Below are 27,822 nucleotides of genomic sequence, written 5' to 3'. Positions count from 1 at the left end.
AACTGTGCCTCCGTGCTTACACCTTGCCTAGTCAAACTCTTTCAACTCTGTCAATATCTACCTTTCCTTCTTGCTGGAAGTCTGCCTACTCGTACATTCAACCTCTTCCTAAAAAGGGTGACCGTTCTAATCCCTCAAACTACCGTCCTATTGCTTTATTTTCCTGCCTATCTAAAGTTTTTGAATCTATCCTCAACAGGAAGATTCTTAAACATCTGTCACTTCACAACCTTCTATCTGATCGCCAGTATGGTTCCGACAAGGCCGCTCTACTGGTGATCTGGCTTTCCTTACCGAGTCTTGGCCATCTTCTTTTAGAGATTTTGGTGAAACTTTTGCTGTTGCCTTAGATATATCAAAAGCTTTTGATAGAATCTGGTACAAAGCTTTGATTTCCAAACTACCCTCCTACGGCTTCTATCCTTCTCTCTGTAACTTCATTTCATGTTTCCTTTCTGATCGTTCTATTTCTGCTGTGGTAGACGGTCACTGTTCTTCTCCTAAATCTATTAACAGTGGTGTTCCTCAGGGATCTGTCCTGTCACCCACTCTCTCCTTATTATTCATCAATGACCTTCTAAAGCAAACTTCTTGTCCTATCCACTCCTACGCTGATGATACCACCCTACACTTTTCCACGTCTTTTCATAGACGTCCAACCCTTCATGAAGTAAACATTTCACACAGGGAAGCCACAGAACGCCTGACAAACTTGGTATTGTTCAATGCCTCAAAAACTCAATTTCTCCATCTATCAAGAGATTTTGGTGAAACTTTTGCAGTTGCCTTGGATATATCAAAAGCTTTTGATAGAGTCTGGCACAAAGCTTTTATTTCCAAACTACCTTCCTACGGCTTCTATTATCTCTGTAACTTCATCTCAAGTTTCCTTTCTGACCGTTCTATTGCTGCTGTGGTAGAAGGTCATTGTTCTTCTCCTAAATCAATTAGCAGTGGTGTTCCTCAGCGTTCTGTCCTGTCACCCACTCTTATTATTCATCAATGACCTTCTAAACCAAACTTCTTGTCCTATCCACTCCTACGCTGATGATACTACCCTGCACTTTTCCACGTCTTTTCATAAACGTCCGATCCTTCAGGAATTAAACATTTCATGAAGGGAAGCCACAGAACGCCTGACTTCTGATCTTTCTAAAATTTCTCATTGGGGCAGAGCAAACTTGGTATTGTTCAATGCCTCAAAAACTCAATTCCTCCATTTATCAACTCGACACAACTTTTCAGACAACTATCCCCTCTTCTTCAATGACACTCAACTGTCCCACTCTTCTACACTGAACACCCTCGGTCTGTCCTTTACTTATAATCTGAACTGGTAACTTCACATCTCATCTCTAGCTAAAACAGCTTCCATGAAGTTAGGTGTTCTGAGACGTCTCCGCCAGTTTTTCTCACCCCCCAGCTGCTAATTCTATATAAGGGCCTTATCCGTCCATGTATGGAATATGTTTCACATGTCTGGCGGGGTTCCACTCATACTGCTCTTCTAGACAGGGTGAAATCAAAAGCGTTTCGTCTCCTCAACTCCTCTCCTCTAACTGACTGTCTGCAGCCTCTCTCTCATCGCCGCAATGATGCATCTCTAGCTGTCTTCTACCGCTATTTTCATGCTAACTGCACTTCTGATCTTGCTAAGTGCATGCCTAATCTCCTCCCGCGGACTCGGCGCACAAGCTTTCTTCTTTCTCTCACCCCTATTCTGTCCACCTCTCTAACGCAAGAGTTAACCGGTATTCTCAATTATTCATCCCTTTCTCTGGTAAACTCTGGAATTCCCTGCCTGCTTCTGTACTCGTATTTCCACCTTCCTATGACTATAATTCCTTTAAGAGGGAGGTTTCAAGACACTTATCCTTCAATTTTTTACTACCACTTTGGACCCTTTTCTGGGAATGGTATCTTAGTAGGTTTTTTTTTTTTTTTTACTGGATTTTGTTGCCCTTAGCCAGTGTCCCTCCTACATAAAAAAGAAAAAAAAACATTCAGGTGTCCCTTTAATTCTTCGCACTCCACTTCTCCCTTGCTCCCCCTCCCCCCTATCCCGCCCCCCCCCCACACACACACACACAGCCTTGAGAACACTTGGGTTATTACAAACAAAGTCTTCACAGTAGTTTCAGAGGCGACTTGTACCCAAACCACCATCAGGGAAACTGAAACTACTTTTGAGTGGGATGCCATTTTGCACACCCGTGTTTAATGAAGTCACACGGGGCTCGCCTCCGCTCTGCCTAACAAACATGGGCTTCTCTGTTCCACCGGATACTAAAACAACCACAAAGCCATCCAAGGGCCAGCCAGTCTCGTAAATTTTTTTGCACCGTCGTCATTTACATCTGTGCCTCACCATTTATTTGTGATTCTTCTCCACTGTTGAATCCTGCTGAATAATAATAATACCTACAGTGGCACGTGGCAGTTTTCATTTAAATTTGACCTCAGGGAAGAGGTGAGCTATGTCACTGCTGTGACGGGAAAGCAAGGGTGACTGTCACACGACACATTCCTGAATGACTTTTACACGTTTTACGACTTTTCTTATTCAGGCGAGAATCTTCTCTCACTCCAAAAGTAAATTTCATAAAAAAAAAGAGCATTTCCATTTCATTCATTTGCGAAACAAGTTAACCGACACACATTTCTCAGAATGAAGACGAACAAGCATACAACAAATATTACTAATTTTAATTAACGTAAGTCATCTCTGAACAGCACACGTCGCGACTCCTTGGAATTCAACTCGTTACAGTCTAACAGTAATTCAAAACTTCGTCGTTACACAAAGGAAAATAATAATAAAGTTAGGAGTTTCTCTTGTTTACTGCAACAAGACTGTCACCTCTGTGCTCTCAGACGAGTTATGCCTCTTCTCATTCTGCAATACATTGATAAAAAAAAATAAAACCGAGCCACTGCCTTTGTGCAGCCTCTTATTAAGACACATTCCGTGATAAATAAACACCGCCCTTATACAAAATGAAAAGCTCAATACAGCCACGTGTGTTGTTCTACCATACATTATGCAGCATTAGAAACTTTCATCTGCCCCAAACACGAACAGAAAATTAACAACGTACTGATTCTTAATACATGACTTATTTCGTAGCCTTCCCCTTTCCTTAGGAAAAGAAAAAAAAAAATCGTTTGCTTTGTATTCCTTGGGTAAGGAAGGACGCTGGATACCGGGTGTCACATACACTTCCTTCACTACACTGCCGAGACTGCAAGTTACGGGATAAATTGAGCATCATCTTATATCAACACATCTTATATCAACATTAATTATAGTTGTAAATTAAGAGGAGCAAAAATAAGACCAATCTCTGACATACGTAGCACAATCATGGGCACTGCACTTAAATATAAAATATATAAAAGGAAAAAAAGACAGCTTTTTCAGCCACACTCAAGAGAATACACCCTTCACATGTGTTTCTATCGGATTTTTCGTAACTTCAATGTTGTCCAAGTTCTGAGGAAACAGCAAACACTGCGAAGAGCGGCTCCACTGTATTAAGAAAATCCAAGGTACAGAGCGCGTGACTGACCATCCCAGTGGCAGGCTGTGGACTCCGTGAGGTGCGCGGGAGATATTAAAGTTATATTTGTCGCTGGTCAGACCTCATCTAGACTACGCAGTGCATTTCTGGTCCCCATATTACAGGAAGGATGCAAGTCTATTAGAATCAGTACAAAGAATGACTAAAAGGGTACAGGGGATGAAGGGGTATTCCTTACGAAGCGAGACTGAAGCTATTAAATTTACATTCTTTAGAGAGACGTAGGTTAAAAGGAGACCTGATAGAAGTCTTTAAATGGTATAAGGGTTAAAACAAAGGGGACGTAAGCAAAGTTCTTAGAATCAGTAACCGGGATAGAACAAGAAAGCTTGAAATATTTAGTTTATAAAAGAGATAGGAAAGAATTGGTTTCCAAATAGGGTGATAGATGAATGGAACGGACTCAGTAATCTAGTTGTTAGTGCCGAGTCATTAAGGTGCTTTAAGAGAAGAGTAGACAGATTTATGGATGGGGATGATAGGTGGAAATATGTAGGTATATTTCACACAGGGACTGCCATGTGGAAGCCTGATGGCCTCTTGCTGCTTCCCATATAAGAATCTTATGTTCTTATGTTCAAGTGATCCCGCCCTAACAAAACAATGACATGAAGCGTCTTAAGTGAATGAATAAAATAAATAAATGATAAACAATAGTAATAATGATAACAATCATAATAATATTAATAAAAGAAAATGAACGTATAATACATAAATAGATACTATGACAATATTCATCTTCTGCCTCGTGTAGCACCATATTAACATCCCCTCGGCTTCACTGAACACTTGATTATAAAACGACAAACCCTTTTTCCCGTCCCCGTAAGTGAACTAATCCTGAAATGAAAATATCATAAATACTGAAATGAAGACGATATTTCTCTCCCAGCAGGATATACTTTCCTTCTAATTAGTGCTTCAATTATTTTTTTTTTTCATTCCCTAGATATATATACGTTCGTTGATTAAACCAAATACCATAAACTCGTTTCTCGTTCCGTCCGCGATGTAATGTTAGATATAATTATTACTCGCATTCTCACTACTAAGGTTATATCTGGCATTGCAATTCCCTGTCTTGCTCCCCCGTGACATTACAACCTTGGTAGATGCACCGTGAAGTTTAGTGCCGCTGTTGGCGCGCGCTTGCCAACTCTTCCTAAATCGCACTGCCTCTTTTTCTTCCAGGTTCGTTATAATACGCGTCACTTTTTTTTTTTTCTTTGTCTCCTTAAACTCTTCGGCAAAAATTTCTTCTCTTGAATCAAAGTTAGTAAAGCAAATTAACGGGGGTAGGTGAGAGAGAGAGAGAGAGAGAGAGAGAGAGAGAGAGAGAGAGAGAGAGAGAGAGAGAGAGAGAGAGAGAGAGAGAGAGAGAGAGAGAGAGAGAGAGAGAGAGAGAGAGAGAGAGAGAGAGAGAGAGAGAGAGAGAGAGAGAGAGAGAGACAGAATATGAGAATGAGAAGTGTTACTTCAACTATCACCACCACCATCACCATCACATATATCGCACCACTATTATTAGTTCTTGCTGCTGAATTACTGCTAGTCCAGCGTTTATAATTAAGCTCTGAGTATGCAGACGCCGGCGGGAGTAAGCGGGTGGCATTTATAGTTTACTCTCCTCCGCTTTATGATCGTAAAGGTGCCGGAACACTAACCAGGACTGAGTGGCGTCATTGCAACTGTCTGCTCTGTATTCCCAGTGTTTGTGGTCGTAAACTCATTGGAATATTTATCAGGTTCTGTATGCGTTAGAGAGACAAGAGCAAAATAATGGATATAAAAAAAAAAGCCCGTTCTCGATGCCATTCCCCCAAAAAAATGAAATGAGTTGAAGTTCCATGAGAAAAGTCAATTTAATTCAGGTGTCTTCATACTTCTCTTTTGAAACAGTTGAATTCGTAGGCAGGAAATATAAAGTTTTTATTTTTATTTTATTTTATTTATTTATTTTTTGGAACACCGAGGGAAAAAAGAATATTTATTTATCTATTTTTTGGAACACACACCGAGGAGAAAATAATATAGAAAGCCCACTCATAATAACATTCACCAAAAGATGAGTACGTAGAGTTATAGAAAAGTCAATTAAACTTCGGAGGTGTCTTCACGTTCCTCTTTTGAAACCGTTCAAATTGTAGGCAGGGGAAACGCAGAACCAGGAAGAAAGCTCCAGAGTTAAAGAAAAGAGTAAAAGGATCTGAGTGGAGAAACTATAAATACATGATGAGTGCTATTAGTGTCAGTAGTGGGTTTTTACAACATGTGTGAGCCTTCCAAAATTCGGGTGGTGGACCTTCGCGTTCCTCAGGGTCGTAATGCAGTAGGTAAAAGAAAGGAAACCAATAGTTTAAAGAAAGGAAAGGAGAAATCACACTTCAAGCTAAAGAAAATCGATAAAGCTCTGAAAATTTAGTCTCAATAGGAAATCCATATGATAGAGTAGGAAATTTTTACGCACCCAGTACCAGCACCTTCCACCTTCATAAAATTCAGGCCACTTAACAACCTTCACTACAACATAATAATGACGCAATTTAATCGGAGCTTGTAATTCACAAAAAGGTCTCAAACCTGAACCTTAATTTCAAAGTATCCTAAGTTGTCAAAAGTCGTTATTTACTGTGCATTTTATTTTTAAAAGTGACAATCAACCATGCAGCAGCAACAATTGTACAGTATGTATGCAGACATATTAAAAATGAATGCATTAAATATGAACGTAAAAGACTGAAGGACGCGACGGGAGGTGAAACATACACCGTTGAGAATGAAGAAGTAGGAACATATCGGTTACTGTCAAGCATGTCAATTCTCCTCACCAACGAGAGGGAGAAAAAAATAAAATCGTTATATTATAAATCCAGACCTGGTCCACTCACTTAATGATATGCTACAGACTATCAGTAATGAAGCTGCTACATCACGTGAAAAACTACCACAATACACGCCTAAAAGCACCAGCACAGTCACTGATGATATTCACTCCACTACGGGACGCTGAAAACTTATTGGTGCTGTCTCCAGGCTGCAATGAAAGCGTAGAAAAAAAGAAAAATGCTGCACGGCACACGTCAGTAATTCTTATTCAGCGGCACAAAGAGATGCAAAGTCTATTAAGTGCCTGATTTACATTTAAACACCCACGTTACATCCCTAATGGCGCGGGGAGGCAGAGGGGCGCGTGTGTCATGGCTGGCTCTACTCCTTGAGACTCCTGGGCTGTGCTGATTTATACGTATCTTTTTTTCTTTACGCATCAGATGAACCACGGATAAGAGTAGTGTGCTAATGAAAAGACCATGCAGAGCTGCGTCCCGTAAAAGAAGAAGGTAGAACAGTCCGAAAAAGGGTAGAGTATAAATTTGGTTCGCGAAGGTAAAGCTGATGCAAGTCTGGGAATAAGAATATAAACTCTTCCATGGTAATTAAGACTTGACCGGTTCTTTAGCACTCACACAAAGAAACAACAAGGAACACAAAGACAGAGCTAACATCAGCAGACCTATTGGCCATACAAAGGTATTTGCGATAAAGATAAACTACAGTATTTTATCTAAAGTGAGAAAAACATTATTCTGTATGTACAAGGAAGGAAAACCCAACAAACAACTACATCAGAAAAAAAGACCCGCTGATTCTCTCTTCCCTCTTCAAATAAATAAGTAAAAATACTATCTGCAAGAAGGACAGCTAATTGTCTCTTACCTCTTCATATAACAATACAAATAAATAAATAATAAAGGAAGGAGAAGAACAGTAACAGCAAACGCTCCTCACCACCCCTACCCTACTCCCTACACACATGACGAGAAGTTTGCACACGTGCCTGACTTTGAACGTCCATCAGCGAGGCAAGTGGTCGTGGGTAATAAACTGATTGATTGCAGGATAGTAGGGATCGAAGTGTTCTCAAGGTCTAGTGCAAAGTTCACGCCTCGTCCGCCAGTGTTCCTCTTGACTGACTAGTTACAATGAACGTCTTGCTCGTAAAACTTGATGTGTTTTCAATGCTTTCACTGCGTGGCGTGCTTGCTCTCTCTCTCTCTCTCTCTCTCTCTCTCTCTCTCTCTCTCTCTCTCTCTCTCTCTCTCTCTCTCTCTCTCTCTCTCTCTCTCCATCAGCGTCACTACGAAGAGAAACGACAAAAAAACACGTGAGAAAGACAATGACAAAAAAAAAAATGAACACGAAGAGGAGGAGGAGGAGGAGGAGGAGGAGGAGGATGACCAAGAAGGATGAGGAATAGGCGAGTCTTGATGTATGATGCGGTCCTGTGATGCTTTGAGGAATAGTGATCGTGGTCCCGCCTCTCTCAGACAGCGTAGGATAAGTGAATGACGAATGGTTGAGGAAAACTTACCAGAAGACATAAAAGACAGATGCAGAGTGTGATGTTTAGAATATACCCCGTTCTTGTTCTTGTTTACTTGTTTGTTTGTTTGTGTGTGTGTGTGTGTGTGTGTGTGTGTGTGTGTGTGTAGAAATGTTAGATCCACCTTTGAAAATGCATTATAACCACAAAACACCACTGGCAAGTTATAAGAAACACAGCGAAAGAAAAAGAAAACAAGTAACAAAGAAATAATACACCATACAACATACCAAATATAAAAAAAATTAATTCATAGATAAATATCCCAACCAAACTTGACCTGACATACCCACAAGAAGTAAACGGCTGACCTTTCATACCATAACCTTACTATACCTGACCTATACTACACTTGACCTTTCCTTACACAAGCAATACCAAGTCACCGCAATATAACTAGCATAACCTTACCTTACCTGGTGAACTTCATAACATAAGGTCACATAAAGCACAATGGACTCTTACATTGTTACCTGACCTCACACGCCTACGCACAAAATGAACTCCCACATACCTGTAAGAGAAAAGAAAAAAAAGTTGCATTGCAGAACAAAAGCAGAAAGAAAACTAAAAAACTTATTCTATTATCATTATTATTACATGCTCTCCTTTCTCTTTTGCTTTATTGTTCCTACGCTTTAATTCGTTCTGTCCACTAAGCTTTTCACGTTTTCCTGTATTCCATTTAGGTAAATAAAATAGTCTTATATTTTTCATTAATTAATTAATTCATTCATTTATCCTCTCTCTCTCTCTCTCTCTCTCTCTCTCTCTCTCTCTCTCTCTCTCTCTCTCTCTCTCTCTCTCTCTCTCTCTCTCTCTCTCTCTCCACAAACATCAGAAAAAACAACTGAAAACTATTTCTTATTTGTCTCAACAGTGAATCAATATCACCATCTCTCTCTCTCTCTCTCTCTCTCTCTCTCTCTCTCTCTCTCTCTCTCTCTCTCTCTCTCTCGCTCTCTCTCGCACACGTACATACTTAATCACTCACCCATCATATCAATACCAGTCTCTCCCTGATACATGATTCACATACTCAAATACGGTGGTGCAGCCAGACAGCCTCGGGGCAAGCGGGGATAGACACATTGGGGGACAGGAGGGAAAAACACGAGAAAAAAACGGGAAAATGGAAGGGGAACACTGGAAGGGAAATAAGAGTAAGGTAAGGGTGAAAATGTGAGAGTGAATGAGGGAAGGGAGGTGAATGAGAAGAGGGAAAGGAGTGAATGAGGAGAAGGGAGAGAGAAGAAGAGGAAAGCGATGTAGCTGGAAGGAGAAGGAAAACAGAAAAAAAAGGTTGGGTAAGAAAAGGTTCCTCTGAGACTGCAGTTTAAAGGTCCACCCTCACTCTGCTTAAGTGGTCACTCCCTTTAAATCATGACACACACACACACACACACACACACACACACACACACACGTACGTTGCTTACTTATCTAGTGATTATTACTCTACTGCAAGTGATATTAAGACAAAAAAAGATACAAAAAAATCCTACTATTACTACTACTACCACTACTACAACTACTACCACTACTACTACAACAACAACAACTACTACCACTACTACTACAACAACAACAACTACTGCCACTACTACTACAACAACAACTACTACCACTACTACAACTACAACAACAACAACAACAACTACTACAAAAACTATTACTAAATTTGTTCCTACATCAACTACTAACAACAACAATCACAACGATCACTAGTGGCACCATCTCATCCATCATCCCTATCGTCACCACCTCTTCTACAAACTAAAACACGAACCAATCAATGAAGGACACGATTAAAAACACAACGACCCGGGCAAAGGAACACGTGAATAGTTAAATATCAAAAGGCTTTCCCAGGTAACAGGTATACGAGTTCCCAGGTAAGGCCCGCTGTGACTCCAATGACCAGGTGACCCTACAGAGACGGAGGTCAGTATCCCTGGTGTCCTGTAGTTTATTGGAAAGACACACCTGCCAGCCCACACCCCTCCCCCATTCGACCTTTCCTTCCTTAGCCTCCTCTTTCTCGCTTTCTCTTCTTCGTCTTTAGCCTCCCACTGTTTGTTTCCTGTACTCTGTATATACGTATACTGGTCCTAGCTATCTCTCTCTCTTTCTGAACACGCAAACATAGAGAGAGAGAGAGAGAGAGAGAGAGAGAGAGAGAGAGAGAGAGAGAGAGAGAGAGAGAGAGAGAGAGAGAGAGAGAGAGAGAGAGAGAGAGAGAGAGAGAGAGAGAGAGAGAGAGAGAGAGAGAGAGAGAGAGAGAGAGAGAGAGAGCTTAAATGGTGATGGACAGCAACAGTGGACGCTATTAAAAAATGCAATTCCTATCAAAACAAAAATATTCATAAAGGATATTCTTGCATACACACACAAAGCTAGAACATAAATAATAGGTACGCTGTATGATATTGAAGACACGGGTCGAAACACAAAACTAGAGGATGGTTCTTTACAGCTTTCAATTCAAATATTTTGCTACAAGAAAAAAAATATCATCGTTGAAAGAATAGGTATACTTGTTACTTAAGTTTCAATCAGTACATCAGTTTTCAGTGCCATGGTGTTTTTTTTTAGTTTTTTTCTTTACATCGTGCCTGATAACATCACTTTAGTATTATCAAGTTATTGATCCTTGCCTTCTGACTCGATTTAAATTTTCCTTTTTCTGCAGTTTTCTCACAAACATTTCTTTCTTCTACTACGAAAAGCAGTTTTAAGATCTGTAAAACGCTTGGAAGCAGGCAGGCTTTGAGAAGGAAGACGAGAAGGTTAAGAAAGAGGAGGAGGAGGAGGAGGAGGAGGAGGAGGAGGAGGAGGAGAAGGAGGAGTGAAAATAAGAAAAAATTGATTGACTGACACCGGAGTTGCAGCAAAGTGGGAGAGAGAGAGAGAGAGAGAGAGAGAGAGAGAGAGAGAGAGAGAGAGAGAGAGAGAGAGAGAGAGAGAGAGAGAGAGAGAGAGAGAGAGAGAGAGAGAGAGAGAGAGAGAGAGAGAGAGAGAGAGAGAGAGAGAGAATTTTCGAATTAAGCATAATCACTACTACTTTATTTTCTCTTTCCCCTCGTTATTTCCATTTTTTTTCCATTTTAGTCTTCCCTCTCCCTCAAACGCTATCTAAACATTTACTGTCTTCTTTTTTTTTTCTCGCGTCAAGATATTTCAGTATTGTTCCCGGTACTGTGCTGCCTTTCTGAGAAATATTTGAAAGCCTTGTCGTCACGAGGAGGTTGGTGCGAGGAAGATGAAGCGAGGAAGGCGGGAAGAGGGAGGAGGAGAGATGAAGGCGAGGGCAGCGCGGTTGTCTAGGGCAGCGCGGTTGTGTATTTAGAATTAATATTAAATACTTTGGATGGAGATTTAGTAGGCATATACAATGAGAGTTTTATAACACTCAGTTCATACAATGTAGAGTTTAGGTGTATGCTATTGTGTGTGTGTGTGTGTGTGTGTGTGTGTGTGTGTGTGTGTGTGTGTGTGTGTGTGTGTGTGTGTGTGTGTGTGTGTGTGTGTGTGTGTGTGTGTAGCAACATATCTTACGTATGTTTTTAGTTTGGTTTTCCTCCCCTGTCTTCTCTTTCTGAAGCAAGATTTAAGAGAGCGTACGGGTTTCTTTCTATAATAAATCTATAAAAATGGTCTATTAACCGGCGAGAGAACTGGCAGGGGAAGCTTGTGTATGTGTGGTGAGGGCCGCGCTGGCAAGTGCTTGAAGAGGGGTGGGTGGCGGTGAAGGAGTGGAGGGTGTTGGGGTGGGCGCTCGAGTGGTCTGGAAAGGAGGGACTTGAAAGAAAGTGGGGGAGAAAAAAGAGCGAAGGGAAAATATAAAATAGTGCAATAACCGTGGAGTTCCTTGAAATAAATAAAGCCTTGAAATGAAGAGTAAAATATTAGTCACTGTGTGTTTAACTCATTTTATACTACTGACGACAGCTATAACTGTTGAAATCTCTTTGTTCATTACTGAATTAGCTACGTCTCCTGAATACTTTTCTGTTCGGTAATCTGTGTGGTATCAGTCCATTTCCGGAAGACATCTAGGTCAGTAAACAGATGAATTATAGTAAGCAAAGCAATGCGCCATCTCATTATATGGAGGAGCCTATACCAGGCAGACTCCTTGAAATTCCCGACCGCCACCACGAGAACGTGAGCAAGCTTCCTTAGTACAGTTAGTTAATTACGTTAGTGCCCTCAGCGATAATGACCCACGGAGCTGGCATGCTCCGCAAAATTAGGTGGTTACCCCTGCTGAGTTAAAAAAAAAAAAAAGTGAGGTTTAATTTAGTTTAGTATTCAGAAATTGGAAAAAGAAAACAGCTTTTAAAGATTATCCAAAATATATAAAGGAAACATTCAAAAAGACATCGAAGAGAAAAGTAGAATGGAGAGAAAAGAGGACAATGGAGAGTAACTTGCAACAACAACCGGGGAACATCGACCCTCGCGTGGGAGCAGCTCATTAAAAATGCAGCAGCAAAGAGATCAAAATTAATGGAGAGGAAAGAGGGAGTTTTCATTAATTGAGAATCAACAAACCCTTTGATGATGTTTTTACTTCTTTTTACTTGCAATTACCATTATTTTTTACCTGATGAAGCCAGCGTCCTTACCCCTGTCTCTCTCTCTCTCTCTCTCTCTCTCTCTCTCTCTCTCTCTCTCTCTCTCTCTCTCTCTCTCTCTCTCTCTCTCTCTCTCTCTCTCTCTCTCTCTCTCTCTCTCATAATTGCCCTACTTCTCACCACTACCACCTCCGCCACCACCACCACCACCACCACCACCACCACCATCTCCTCCTCCTCCTCTTCCTCTAGTCACTCCCTCCCCCTCCCGTCTCTTCCCCCTAAACGTTAACAAAAGGGCTTCATAATAATGCCCAAATAATACAACATTCACCCATTTCTCTCCTAATGACTCGACAAACACCGCCTCAGATTTCCAGACTAATTAGACAGCCTCGCACACTCTCAGGTCAACAAAACGCCTAGTAGGGTTTCACATTGGATAATACTCAAGGTGCCTCGTGTTCTTGTTCTCTCTCTTCCTCTTCCTCCTCTAGCCTTTTCTCCTCCTCCTCCTTTAAGACTACTACTTTTTACTACTACTTCTTTCCCTTCTTCATTCTCTCTTTCTCTCTCTGTGCATACAACGCTAGTCTCGTATGCGTTGAGCTTCATACATCTGCTTCTATCTTCATATGGTACATTTTGAACCGTAAAATGAAGGGAAAAGGAGGAAAGAACAGTGAAATGAGAGAGAGAGAGAGAGAGAGAGAGAGAGAGAGAGAGAGAGAGAGAGAGAGAGAGAGAGAGAGAGAGAGAGAGAGAGAGAGAGAGAGAGAGAGAGAGAGAGAGAGAGAGAGAGAGAGAGAGAGAGAGAGAGGAGGTTGTGTGTGTGAGTGTTGTGTGCGTCTGTTCCTGTATCTTCACCCTGCAATAATACGACATCTCGTCATACACCTTCTATATCGCTGAATTTGGAACACCAGATGATACGAGAGATGTATGTAAAGTCTACGGTTACACGCTGTCATGTTTCACATTACAGTTAAAGCTGCGAATCTCTCATAAGGACATAAGAACATAAGAAAATAAAGGAAGCTGCAAGAAGCCATCAAAGCTACACGTGGCAGTTCCTGTATGAAACACAGCTGCCCATTTCCACCAATAATATCCTTCCATAAATTTGTCCAATCTTCTTTAACCCTTTCATTATCACGACATTGTTAGCTCACTTTCACTTCTGATGCCATTATAAAACCGTATTAACTCTGAAGATTTTGTTTTAATGAAGGTATTAAAAAGTTATCTCTAGCTGTTTACCAACTAACATTATGTCCCCGTTCACTCTCTTCCTGGTTAATAACAGGAGATTTTGTGAGCCTTAGAATGTGTCTCTGGTGCTGAAAGAGTTTAAGCTCCTAGTGATTCAGCACTAACAATCTGATTACGGGGTCCATTCCATTCATCTGACACTCTATTTGAGAGCCAGTTCTTTACAATCTCTTTCCTGAACCCAAATTTTTCAAGCTGTAACCTATTATTTCCTGTTAAATCCTGATTATTGATCTTGAGAAGTTTTCTTACGTCTGCCTTTTTATATCCCGCATATCAAGTCCCCTCTTAACCTCTAAGAAATGTTAAGTTAAAAGCTTCAGTTGTTTCGTAAGGAATACCCCTCATCTCTTGTATCCTTTTAGTCGTTCTCCTTTGCACTGATTCTAATATACCTGTATCCTTCTTGTAATGTGGGTACCACAACTGCACAGCATAATCTAGATAGTCTAGCATAGTCTGGCCAACGCCAAATATAACTTTGATATTACTTTGTGAATTCTACTTTTAACATTTCTAAAAATCAATCATTGTAACTTATTTTCCCTATTTTTGGCGTCTGCATTGTTTTCTGAAACGGAGATCAGAGCTAACTGTGATTCCTAAATCTTTTTAGTTTCTTGAAATTACTAGAGCTTTGATGTTTATTGTGTAACTACTGAGGTGGGTTTTTTTTTTCATACCTACGCTCAATACTTTGCATTTGTTAATATTAAACTGCAATTGCCATCGGTCTGTCCATTCGTTCATCCTATCCAAGTCTGCCTGTAAGGAGGTGGTATCCGAATCTGGCCCAATTAACCTACCTATCCTCGTGTCATCCGCAAATTTATTAACATCACTAATAATTCCACAATCTAGGTCATTAATGTATAACAAAGGCAATCTCTGCATCTACACAGAACCTAATAAGGGAAATTAAAGTAAGTCATTAGGCCTATAATATACCTCGGCTCAACTCGGACCCTTCCATACGTATATCTGTCGAGTCCCAGTAAACCATACCTGGAAAGTTTTAAACATCAGGGTATCTTTTAAGTATCTCCGACATACTGGTATTTATACTTGCCTCCCAATGTTCATCTCTAGGTCTTTCAGTATACATATACACATGGATTATGTTACCTTGCCTTGCTCGATGAACCGATTTTTCATCGTTTTATACCAGTGTGGTTTCTTAAGAAAATATAAATAAATCGTTGAGAAAGTGTGTAAAAAAATAACATAATTGATTTGAATATATTCTTAACAATCACAATGGGGGCACTGATTTGTGGTGAAACGTGTCATGCATTTCCGTTCAGAGTTTATTTAGATATCGTGTTACAAAGTCTCAAGAGTTTTTGAGGGGCTGTTCTCACACTACCAATTCTTCTCCTCTTGCTCTTCTATTACAACGCAGTATTGATTTATGGATTCCTTTTGTCGTGTGTGTGTGTGTGTGTGTGTGTGTGTGTGTGTGTGTGTGTGTGTGTGTGTGTGTGTGTGTGTGTGTGTGTGTGTGTGTGTGTGTGTGTGACCTGTCTCTTTGCTGTTGCTCATTCTGGTGTTAATGGTTGTTGATGATTTTTCCTCTTGCTGCTGACGATGATATTAGAATTGGAGCTTTTGTTGTTGGAGGCCCGTCAGAAGAAAAAACTTGAAATGTATCAGTAGAGTTCGGGAGGAGTAATGTGCGCCCCTGTCACGCTGTCGCTTCCAAGGGAGGGAAGGAATCTGTCAGCTCATGGAACGCACTTTGGATCCTGCCAGACAAAACCGCTCATCTGTCAAGGCCGTGACAGCAAACACTCGCCTCGAAAACCACCACGAAAACGGAGTGGCTCCCTACCTGACAGCCTCACAAAACACAGAAAGTACCAAGGACGTGCCGAGAAAGGTGAAAGAGAGATGAGAACATGGCAAAAAAAAAAAAAAAAAAAAAAGTCCAGCAAAACATTCTAGCTGCGTGATACGTGGGCGGCCCTTCCTTCCCTCAGGCAGTCGTCCCCTGGTTCCCCGATAGGTGTTTTCATCCATTCGCTCTGTTTTCCGGTGAGCTGGAGCCGTTCCTCTACAGGCAAAGTCCGAACTCAATTTTTACTGTTGACACTAACCCAGGAGGTTGGAGGTTGTGGGCCGGACAGAGTGTGGTTCGTGCAGAGAGAGAGAGAGAGAGAGAGAGAGAGAGAGAGAGAGAGAGAGAGAGAGAGAGAGAGAGAGAGAGAGAGAGAGAGAGAGAGAGAGAGAGAGAGAGAGAGAGAGAGAGAGAGAGAGAGAGAGAGAGAGAGAGAGAGAGAGAGAGAGAGAGAGAGAGAGAGAGAGAGAGAGAGAGAGAGAGAGAGAGAGAGAGAGAGAGAGAGAGAGAGAGAGAGAGAGAGAGAGAGAGAGAGAGAGAGAGAGAGAGAGAGAGAGAGAGAGAGAGAGAGAGAGAGAGAGAGAGAGAGAGAGAGAGAGAGAGAGAGAGAGAGAGAGAGAGAGAGAGAGAGAGAGAGAGAGAGAGAGAGAGAGAGAGAGAGAGAGAGAGAGAGAGAGAGTGGTGGCAGCGGCAATGGTGACCTGTCGTGTCTGAAGTTTGAGTTATTAGCGGTCAAACATTATACCTAAAAAGAACTGGCCAGGACGTAAGATATGTGGCTTCACAGGGAAAAAATAAGGACGGTCTTCACGAAACCAGTTAATCAAAAGCTAATCCCAGTGATGTCTTCTGCCGGCCACTCCAAGACCACTAGGCACGTCATTCACTTTTCAGCTGTAAATCATCTCCTTTTTCCACGTTTCTCTCTCCGTATCCTGCAGTGTTTCTGAGCTAGATTTTCAACCTAATGTGAGGCGGCACCATTCGTTCATATAAGTGTCGTGAGCACCGTGAAGGACGAGCTACGCCAGGGAGTGTTCTGGACTAGACAGATTGGACAGGCGCAGTGTTACCGGCACGCGAGGATCTACACTGCGATATGTGAGTGTCACGGGATGAAACCTTGAAACACTTGACGTAGCATCATCAATAAAGATTTTCCCAAACATGCCTCAAGTGCCTTTTCTGCCTTTTTTTTTTTTTTTTACGATAACGTGATTTTTTTACTAATAAAATGGCTAATAAGATTTTTATAACTTGTCACCATCACTGAACATTATACGTAATCTTCAATTAAACATTTCCATGAAATGTACGTGCTAAGAATGAAATTTGCACTGCATGTCCTTACAAAGTGCTCACTTCCACAGTCTATTTTTTTTCCTTGCTTCTCTCTCTCAAAACCTGCTGGCAATAGGTTCTTGAGTGATGATAAAAAGATTTAAAAAACCGCACTCGTTCCTTGTGTGTGTGTGTGTGTGTGTGTGTGTGTGTGTGTGTGTGTGTGTGTGTGTGTGTGTGTGTGTGTGTGTGTGTGTGTGTGTGTGTGTGTGTGTGTGTGTGTGTGTGTGTGTGTGTGTGTGTGTGTGTGTGTGTGTGTGTGTGTGTGTGTGTGTGTGTGTGTGTGTGTGTGTGATTTTTCCATCAAGTGTCAAAGGAAAAATCCTTCATCTTTCCAATTTACGTCTAAGCCAATCACCCAATCGCATTCAGAGTATTTATATTTCCAAGATGCAATAAGTCGTGTGTGTGTGTGTGTGTGTGTGTGTGTGTGTGTGTGTGTGTGTGTGTGTGTGTGTGTGTGTGTGTGTGTGTGTGTGTGTGTGTGTGTGTGTGTGTGTGTGTGAGGACATGTAGGTAAGTAAATGGCCAAGTAGGTGTGTGGGCGAGAGCATACAGACGTTGTGTCCGTCTGAGTGGGCCGTGTTGCGGGGACAGTTTCCTCTGTGCAGCACACTCAGGTAATCAGCAGGAGAGGCAAACACCTGAACAACACCAATAACGCTGCTAAAAATACACAGTGTGAGGCAGAGAACACTAGACTTCTCAAGGTAAGAACGAGTGAATAATACTCACCTCACACCTTTTATTATTTTCACTATAAGATCCCACGACCGCCACAACACTAACACGTAGGAGAGTAATATTCTTAGTAAGGCTTCCAGCATTTTTTTCCCGAACAAGATATAAGGTTATTGCGCTTCTTTATTTTCCTCCTCTTCTGTCTCTGCCCACACATTTTCGTCTTTCTCTTTTTCTTGCACCCACGATATCAAGAAAAACGCGAATATTATCCTAAAGCAGACCTCTGTTTTTTTCTGGCATCCTCGAAATAGAGTGAACGTGGCAATGGATATTACGCCAATAAAAAACTAAAAAGATAGCCACACATTATGTACATTTCTTCCCAAGGCCACGATACCCTGCGAGGCCACGATACCCTGCGATACAAATTAGGTTGGTATTCTAACATTTTAGCTTTTTATCCCAAGTATTTTTAACGTACGCTGTTGACGCTTTTGGAGTTGTTAGTATTGATAGGTTAATGAAAAATATGTATCAATAAAAAAAAAAAACATTGTCTCAAAAAAAATCCTGCTGAGGGAATGAGGCGTCCATGAGTATGGGCCTTATTCTCAAGTCTCCATGCAATTCAAAACTATTCTTACCTACATTAAAGTATCTCAGTAGCTGCTTTAGGTATGTCATCTGGCCTTTTACCATTTCCTTATAGTCTCTCTATAGTATATAGTCTTGCACTCTCCTTGTATTGTAAAAACAAATATAAAAAGTAAAATAAGAGATCTGATTGACTGACTTGACTTATGGCACCACACCAACACGGTCACAAGTCGCGAGATGCGTAAAGGAAAGAAAACATGATACTCACTGATGCCTGAACGTACCCAAAAGCCTGCAGCAGAGCGTGATTCACAGCGGCCAACAAACTGAGGTGATTATATTTTTTCATCTAAGCGCCTGCAATGAATACCAGTGAAAAACAGCACGGAAGGAAGAAACTCGAAGCAATACAACGTCTCCTTGATTACCAGCCCGAACTCAATGACCTTGCTATCCGCCGAACTCCCTCTGCGGCGCTTCCTTCCTCGCCCTCACCCATTAAACCGCTCAAGGCAACCGGACACTTAGGTTCCAGAGAGACAAGCAAGCTCATGGCAAACTAAGTACATTGCTGAGTTCCTAAACCTAACACTTAGCACTTCTACCTGTAGGTTCATAGGAAGACTGAAGGTGCGTGACTTTCGAGAACGCCTTGTAGGGTTGGTGGAGGCTTCAGAAGGACGGAAAGAAGGTAATGAAACGAACAAACAAACGACACTACCACTGGGAGAGATAAATGGATGTGGAGATGAAATGTAAGTTTAAAAGAATGAGAGAGAGAGAGAGAGAGAGAGAGAGAGAGAGAGAGAGAGAGAGAGAGAGAGAGAGAGAGAGAGAGAGAGAGAGAGAGAGAGAGAGAGAGAGAGAGAGAGAGAGAGAGAGAGAGAGAGAGAGAGAGACCTTTATGCGACCTTCTTAATAGTGAAAAACAAACTGTGATGGTTGATGGCACTTAATGCTTGGGATAAACGGGAATGGAAAGAAGACTGAAAGAGAGCAATGGGAGAGGCGAGTTTTAGGAAAGCAAGAGTAAGGAAAGAAGACTGAAAGAGAGCAATGGGAGAAGCGAGTTTTAGGAAAGCAAGAGTAAGGAGGGGTGCAGGGGAGAGGTGAGGAGGTGGTGAAGCGAGAAGGAGGGGTGACAGACGCGGAGAAGTAGTGGAGGAAGCTTTGCAGAGGGAAGGGCGAGAAGGGGTGAAGAGGGTACACGAGACACGCGACAGGAAATCAGAGGCTCAAGCTTGGGAAGTGGGTCGTGGCGGACACGTGCATATCTTAGGGGTGGCTCCCTACACACACATACACACACACACACACACACACACACACACACACACACACACACACACCATTAAGCAAACACTAAAGGTTTTTTCTTAAGTCTTTCGCTTATGTATTTTTTATTTAACTAATTTATATTTCGACTTTCATAATTATTCCTCTTTTACATTTTTTTCTCTCTCTCTTCCCTCCCTTTCTATCTGTAACATCAGTCCCCTTATTTGCATTCCTTTGACTTTTATCTCCCCTTTCACTGTTTCCTCCTCATTTACCCTCTTTCTGCTTTTATTCCTCCTTCCCTACCTCTCTTTGCCTCCTTTTCTTCGCTCTATTTCTCCTCCTTATATGTCACCACCACCACCCAAACCAAATACACTATCAACTCCTCCTCCTCCTCCTCCTCCTCCTCCTCCTCTTCTTTTGTCCACCTATCTACAACACAGCTACACATGTTTTCACTTCACACTTCAAACACTACTGTGGTCAACTTTGAAAAAAACAAGGTGAGCAGAGAAAAGAAACAGAAGGGGGAGGTGCAGCACGGAAGGTGAGACAAAAGAATTAAAAAGACAAAAAAATGGAAAATAAACGAATGCACACACACACACACACACACACACACACACACACACACACACACACACACACACACACACACACACACACACACACACACACAGGAAAGACTGGAAGATAAAGACAAACGAGAGAGAGAGAGAGAGAGAGAGAGAGAGAGAGAGAGAGAGAGAGAGAGAGAGAGAGAGAGAGAGAGAGAGAGAGAGAGAGAGAGAGAGAGAGAGAATATTCCCGATTAATACCCCACGAATTTCTGTGTGAATTCTTTCTTCTCGCTCTGCATAATTCCTGCCGCCTAAGTGTCACAAGTTGCCGGAATGGATGAAAGGAAAGAGAAGGAACACAAAGGAAAAGATGAAGAGAAAAAAGTTACCCAGGAGCCTCCATCGCCTCCGCCCTAATTCCCATGTTCACCACCAGCTGTACCTCCACCACCACCATCACCACCACCATCACCACCACCACTACCACGACCACCATCACCATCACCACTACCAGTCATTGCTACTATCGCCACCCATGTTCACCACTTCACATTGAATCATTAGTGTTAGTATCATGGTCTACCGCCCTTGCTTTTATTCGGAATTATTCTTGTCTTCTTCTGTAGATGAGTAATTTAGTCACCAAATGGTAAGTAGAGAGCATTCACATCTTATTTCTATTTGGAGAATGTCCTTTGTCTGTCTTCTTCGTAAATAAGAAGTGCAATAAGTAATAAAAGTGCAAGTGAAAGGATACGTAAGTCAAAACGTAATATTTTGTGGTATGAAAAAAAATATATATATTAAGAGTGACTTTGAAATCATATGTATTACCATTGGGTGACACGTCCCTGACAACCAAGGCAAGGTAGTGCTACACGTACTTAATAAAGAAGACTTGGGAGTGTAAATCATGAAAACTGCAAAGTTAGTAAAACTCATTATTTACAACTCGCATAAAGTATTAAAAGAACAAGAAGTAGAAAAGTCCTTCAGAATTTTTCAATATTCATGAGCCAATTAGCAAAGTTAAAATCCAACGATGTAATTCACAGTACACACACACACACAAGAAAAAAAAAAAAAAAGCAAATTCTGAATACGTTGGCGGTCACAAAAAATTGTCTCGCAGAACATGTAACACGTCACTTAACGCAGAACTAGTCAGGAACAGCTAACACCTAACACGGAAGAGGCAACGGGCACAAATAACTAATAGGATTTCAAAGACAGACGAATAAAAACAAGACTTAAAATCTGGAAAACTGGACGGAAGTATCAGATGCAGCGCGGTGGGCCGGCTGAGAAAAGGCGTTAAGAGAGACGGAAGACACAGTAAAAAGGAACAAAAAGAGGATTTGGCGAGGAAAAAGGATGAGAGGCGACAGTTGGAGCGCTCAGGAAAAGGTTGAGGCGATCCAGAAATGACGAAATGCGAGGGAATCCCATTAAGAAAGCAGAGATGTGGGATGAGATGGTGAGGCGTATGGTGGGTGTGGTTTGTATTAGTCGTATTATTATTATTATTATTATCAATAGTAGTAGTAGTAGTAGTAGTAGTAGTAGTAGTAGTAGTAGTAGTAATAGTAGTAGTACTAACGGTGCTGGCAGCTAGTAGTATTAGTGCCAGAAATAAATGTGCCAAGAGCAGTAGCAGCAACAGCATAAAAATACAGACGGAGTCAACGGAGTCACAGAAGTAATGGAAGTAATGTTGAAAGAGATCAAGGTGGAGGGAGAAGTGCTAAAGAAATATGTTTGTAGTTCAAGCTGGATTTCTCGAAAAGACGTCCCAGCAGCGTCAGTAACGCCAACATTAACAACAACACCCAGTAAACAGGTTCTCTGAAACAGCCTTCAGACACAAAGCAAGCGCGGAACAAGTCTCGTCCCTTGGGGTAAGTGCGGGTGGAAGCTCAGACGCTTGGAGCAGGATTTTTATGGTCGCTATGAGTGGATCTTTTAACCTCAAAGGATGCAGGCTGTCGGTTCAGCTGTGTTGGGAAGGCCACCTGAGTACCTCAAAAGACTCGTAAAGGCAAATAATGCTTTACGTAAGTGACATTCAAGTAGGGAAAAGCGTTAAGACAAATATAGCAAGAATCAACATTATATTAACAGAAAACAGAAAAGAAGAAATAAAAAGGGAGAAATAGGAAAATAAGTAAAGCGAGTCAGTATAATGAAGAGTGAATCAAAAAGATACCAAACACCCACTTTCCTTCACTTTAACACGACTGAGTAAGCACAAATTTGAAAGTGAATCTAGGTGATATCTTAATTAAGTGAAGGGGAGGAGAGAGGGAAGAGAACTTGTCCTTTTAAGAGGAAGTAGGTGAGACAACTTGTCACTATGATTATATTCCATTTGTACAAGTAGATTTTGAGAGATTTATACAAAATAATTCATAGATATAAAACTTGCACACGAAATTAATCAATGTATATATATATATATATATATATATATATATATATATATATATATATATATATATATATATATATATATATATATATATATATATATATATATATATATATATATATATATATATATATACATATATATATATATATATATATATATATATATATATATATATATATATATATATATATATATATATATATATATATATATATATATATATATATATATATATATATATATATATGTAAAAATGTAAAAAAAACAATGCACAGGTCAGTGTCGGAAATAATTTCACGAAACACGAAAAAAAAAATAACGGAAAATAATATGAAAATAATATGAACCGATGAAAGCAGCAAATTAAGATTGACAGTATGTGTGTTTAGAAGGAAAACTGACATGGAGCAAAACGCCTCTCTGGGTCTTACTCAGTGGAGGTGAGGGAGGCCAGACAAAGGGTGAACTTGTAATGGTAAAACTCACAAGATCTGCCGACTGAACTATGTACACCAATGGTTTCGTAATGGCTTGTGGTGATATATATGAGAATATCATCTTTCATTACTAATAAAGAAATACAATTTGATCCACACATTGCATAGTTCTAAAATACTTTCTAGACTTTCTCAATACAACTACCAGCAATATAATGAAACCTTCATGTGCAATGCCTCGCCCGAAGACAAACTGACGGAAATAAAAATGTTATCCGTACAGAAACTCCATCTCTATTAAAGTCATTCTTGAAAATGTCAGCAGTAACAGATATCGTGAGACCCTTCCATCAGATATCGTGAGACCCTTCCATCTGAGTGCTAATAATAACTGAGAAATCTAACTAGATATACATACCTGAAATTAACACAATCACTGCTCCAGGCACCACTCACACACACACACACACACACACACACACACACACACACACACACACACACACACACTACAACTCACACCCACGCGCACACATACACACACCAGAACGTGTTTTTCTCATGCAACTTTTACCTTATGTCATCTGTTTTCAACTCTCGTCACTAATTAACTTTTCATCCTATTTTTCATCGACGGCTGCCCCTGAAGAGATTTTTTTACGGGGAATAACAGCGAGCTAAGTTAATTAAGTGAGTCATTTTGTATTCCGCTTCTTTGTCGAGAGCATATCTAAAATTAACCTTTTGTGCAGGAATATCAGGCATTTTTTTTTTCAAGAGCAGTAAATTATAATATATTGCCCATCCTATTGCAATTAGTTTTTCATGTTCAGGGAGAATTTGCTATGAAAACTTCATTCTTAGGATAGTTTTCAGCCTTCTTTCTGCCTACCGGGATTCTTCTTTCACTGAAGATAATAAGAATTCATTGTTTTATGTATGTCCATTACAAAAACGCCAGACACTAAATGTCTTTATCTCTATTTCATCGATAGCCGTATAAACACACACACACACACACACACACACACACACACACACACACACACACACACACACACACACACACACACACACACAAACGAGTAGCTTTACACAGATTAATATTATTTTCACTCAGGAGTTTCATATCAGCAGCGAAGTCCTTGAGATGGGGAGCAAAAGTCAGGATATTTAATTTCCGTTCGATCCAGGCAGCGAAAAGTTTCAGGTAGCGAGTGAAGGGTACGAGTCAGGTCACATCTGAGGACTACATTTTTAATAAATCGTCCCCTTGAAATAATTAGGAGAAACATGGAAGGTCTTAATAATGTAAAATATTGAAGCTAACAAAAATGGAGTGGTCAGGCAAACTGATCTAACAATTATAGCATGTCCCATATATTTTTTAAAAGGAATAATTCACCAGCCTTCCTTTACGCCGCCGCAGACTCGGTAACACTCCAGCTTGGAACAAGAATGGCAGGGGGCGATCAGACCTTGGGTTTTGTGTCGAGGGATTTCCTTCCTGAAAGACGTGAATGTGACTCACCAACACAACAATGCCGATCAAGAGACGCCGGAATCCTCGCGGCCGCACGATACGGCATCCCATTCTCAGCCTTTACGATGCCATTTGCAGATAAATTACTTATTACACATAATTTCATGAGCAGTTTCCGTTGAATTTAAGTTTACGAGAAGTTGTGTTGCAGGCGCGCACCTTTCCTTGTAAAAGCGAATCTTTAGTTACGTTTATGCTGCGTTAAAACATTTGTAGCACAGTGGTCTGTAAATAGTGAAATGTATAAAATCTTAAACTCTACTGTAGCACATCTCCTTGCTTTGCATACTAGAATAGTTGAACTTTACATTTTTCCAAGGCATCCGTGACTAGTGTAGCTACTTTTCGTCGGTGAATGATAAACATTTCTGTGTACATAATGAAAACGAAATTTTAAAATTTACTGTATTAGATCAATGCTTTCTCTGCTCACAAATATTATAGCATTTGATATTTTTCAGAGCTTATGACTGACGCTGTCATTCTTCACCGCAGGAGTAACACAAACAATAAATACTGAACACTTCACTGCTCGCGCCTGTGTCCGTCCACTCGTATTGCACTCAGAAGACACCCTCGGCCACATCACACACCCCCCACGCTTCGCCATGACCAGTTATTGTATTTTTACGAAGCAGGCGCTCCTTTGCCAAACATTTCCACCGCAGATGTGTGATAGTCACATACAACCTTTTCTATAAAATGTAAACCATAACAGCACTTGCGTCAGAGCGTACAAAAATAAATATCTGTTAAGCTCCCTTTGTGCCCTACGGAAGCTAAAATACACGTTACTGGTAAATATTTAACGCTCTGTATTGGAACTAGGAATCTGCTTCTCGCTGACAACTCTCATCGAGATTCCGAAGTGTTTGAATCCCACTCTCACTGATGACTGGCGTGGAAGGGAAAAGGGAGAGCACGAAGAGAAGAGGTGGGGGAACAAGGAAATGAGGGAATGGAAGTGAGGAAAGCAGTGAAGGAGAAGAAAGAGAAGGGAGATAATAGGAAAGAAGGAAATGAAAGCAGGAGGAAGGAAAATAAAGAGAAAGAAGATAAAGCGAAGGGAAATGAAAGAGAAGGTAAGGTAGAGGAAAGGAAAGGAAAGAGAAGGGAGAGTAAGGGAAGATGGAGGAAAGAGGAGACAGAAGAGGAATGAGAAGGAAAAGAGATTTGTGAGAAACTTCCACAAAACCGAAAGATCTAGACAGAGGGATGTTAAACGGCGTGGTTTTCAGTGGCGGGACAGGAGGATGATGTAAGCTGGACAGGGTGTAGTTAGACGGCTTCCCTAGAACAGTCCCAAGTCCCACCTGAACCAACTCATCTCCTTTGAAACCAACATTTTTACCAGTTTCAGCATGACATTCTCCTCTCATGGCTTCCTCTCTTCATCGCCCCCTTCCCTAGATGACCTTTCTCGCCCTTCATGCTATTCCTCCCTTTCATGAGTCCACCTCACGCCCTACTGCTTTTTACTCCTACGCCATGACCTCGCAGCAACACTCCTCGTCCACGCCTCTCCTTCCTGCTTCGCTTACATCCAAGGATCACCTCTCTCTGCTCTTCGAACATGCTGACTGACTTTCCTCTCTCACACACTCGTATTACTTCAAAGGATTTACTTCAGCCGATCATATGCATCTCCAATTTCCAAAAAGATAGACTTGGCTTAAAAGTTTTGAAATGAAGATACATTTCTGTGAACTACAACGTTACATTGACTAATTTTTAACCATACTTTTATAGGCACAGAGTCTGAAGATCAGTAAATACAAAAAAATAGATCTATAAATGGTATAAAAGTTATGAAAAAGCTTTGAAAAAGACATAATGAATATGAAAGTATAAAGCAAATTCTGATCTAAGGAGGAAAAAAATGTACTCAGAACATTTTAGAAGTGTAACAGGTTGACAAATACAAGTACAGATGAAGTAGTGACAAAAAACATTACGTTAAATATTAATTATGTTACTGGAATTGTTTTCTTTCTGCGTAGTTAAAATCATAATAATGTTATATATATATATATATATATATATATATATATATATATATATATATATATATATATATATATATATATATATATATATATATATATATATATATATATATATATATATATATATATATATATATATATATATATATAACACTATACAACAATGTGTATTGAAAATGAATGCGGGAAAGGATAGCTTTTCTCAAATTTCACAAAAAAATTTCCCTTTGTTTGAAAATATTTGTTTTTTTTTCTTATTTACTTTTCTCACACTTCAATACCTCTGTCCCATATCCATAAAATTTTGCTGTGCGTGCTTGGAGTTAAGTCTGTGAGATTTTTGTGAGCAGTGACTTGCTTCCTTGTGTCTTCTCCGGATACACTGTATTGTATGTAATGATTATAGGAGCAATTCTCAGGCTCATAACCACCCACCCGGACATCACACACCCACCCACACACACACACACACACATGCACACAGACACACATTATGAGCTCTGAGCTCTTTCCGTACGAAAATGGTTGGCTGGGTGACCAGCAGGCGACCGTAGGTGAATGACCGTAGCTGAATGACACTGACACACAAACACACGCACACACACAAACACACACACACACACACACACACACACACACACACACACACACACACACACGCGCGCGCGCGCTGAAAGATAATATTTCACTTACCTATATAACATCATCTATTTTACCACAAAGCAAAAATAACAAACAGTTTAAGCGACGAAATTATACAGTCATTACACAGACAAAGCGGACTAATATGCCATTCTTCATTTAATTTCCACCTATTTCTAACTTCATTGTCCGGCTGCTTGATCCACATTTTCACTCACACACACCACTCCGCTAACTCTTTATTATTCACGTTCGAATCTTCGTCCCACGCGCCACCAACAGCTTCCGATAATAATACATTCAACATTTTGTTTCCCTTACACGTATGAACAAGCCCCAGGTGGGAGGTGTTATCTGAGAGGCGGCGGCTGGTCGTTATGAATGCGTGATGCACAAACTTGCACCTGTTTCGTGGTTTTACAATACTGCTGGCTTGCTTTCCCATTCCGCATGCCAGACACAGAGGGGAGAGAGAAGCTCGACAAGGAAAAAGAAGGAAACAGAAACAAAAGACAAAGCCGAGCATGTTGATTCCACAGTGTATACAAGAAAATTGAAGTTTATTACAGTTTAAGCCCAAATTATCTGAAAAGTTAGAGCCCGCGAGAGCCTTGAATAATATATGAAGTCATGGCAGTTTGTTATTTAC

Source organism: Scylla paramamosain, chromosome 1, assembly GCF_035594125.1.
Source record: "Scylla paramamosain isolate STU-SP2022 chromosome 1, ASM3559412v1, whole genome shotgun sequence".
Taxonomy (NCBI): domain Eukaryota; kingdom Metazoa; phylum Arthropoda; class Malacostraca; order Decapoda; family Portunidae; genus Scylla; species Scylla paramamosain.
Note: the sequence above shows the minus strand (reverse complement) of the source record.